This window comes from Marmota monax, unplaced genomic scaffold (assembly GCF_021218885.2).
Source record: "Marmota monax isolate L192 unplaced genomic scaffold, Marmota_monax_Labrador192_F-V1.1 WCK01_AAM20220418_F8-fsc00117, whole genome shotgun sequence".
Taxonomy (NCBI): domain Eukaryota; kingdom Metazoa; phylum Chordata; class Mammalia; order Rodentia; family Sciuridae; genus Marmota; species Marmota monax.
Window position 1 is genome coordinate 4,104,065 of NW_026693023.1, and position 710 is coordinate 4,104,774.

Sequence of the window (710 nt, forward strand, 5' to 3'; positions counted from 1 at the left end):
AATATTGTGGATTGGTTTCTGTGTCCTCTATTCTGTACCATTGGTCCACCCGCCTGTTTTGGTACTAGTACCATGCTGTTTTTGTTACTATTGCTCTGCAGTATAGTTTGAGGTCTGTTATCGCTATACCGCCTGATTCACACTTCCTGCTTAGAGTTGTTTTTGCTATTCTGGGTCTTTTATTTTTCCATATGAATTTCATGATTGCTTTCTCTATTTCTACAAGAAATGCCGTTGGGATTTTGATTGGCATTGCATTAAACCTATAGAGAACTTTTGGTAATATCGCCATTTTGATGATGTTAGTTCTGCCTAAAAAAATATGGAACGCTTCATGAATTTGCGTGTCATCCTTGCACAGGGGCCATGCTAATCTTCTCTGTATTGTTCCAATTTTAGTATATGTGCTGCCGAAGCGAGCACCATACTTGCAATATTTCTATGCAATAGTAGTGAAGGGAAACAATCCCAGGATCTATGTTGATTACATGTCATGCAATGTGCACATTTGTATTGCATCTAGCAGAGGGGATACATGTGAATCATGAGGGCAAGACAAAACAAAATATAACATGACAAATAGCTAGCAATATTTTCTTTACCTTTCTATCTCAATCTCTTCTTACCAATATGTGAAACAAAAGGAACAGTTGTAGATTGTATTTCAGGGCTGATGAAGATACAATGATCGGTTGAATTCTATCATTTCG

The 710-nt window shown here is 37.3% G+C and overlaps 1 non-coding gene across 1 annotated transcript; it reads right to left on the reverse strand.

Annotated features, from left to right (window-relative positions):
- Nucleotides 1-316: 316 nt before the first annotated feature.
- LOC124098483 (U6 spliceosomal RNA) lies at nt 317-423 on the reverse strand. The gene has a single exon (XR_006853573.1). It is a non-coding gene; the product is annotated as a U6 spliceosomal RNA (small nuclear RNA).
- Nucleotides 424-710: the final 287 nt, after the last annotated feature.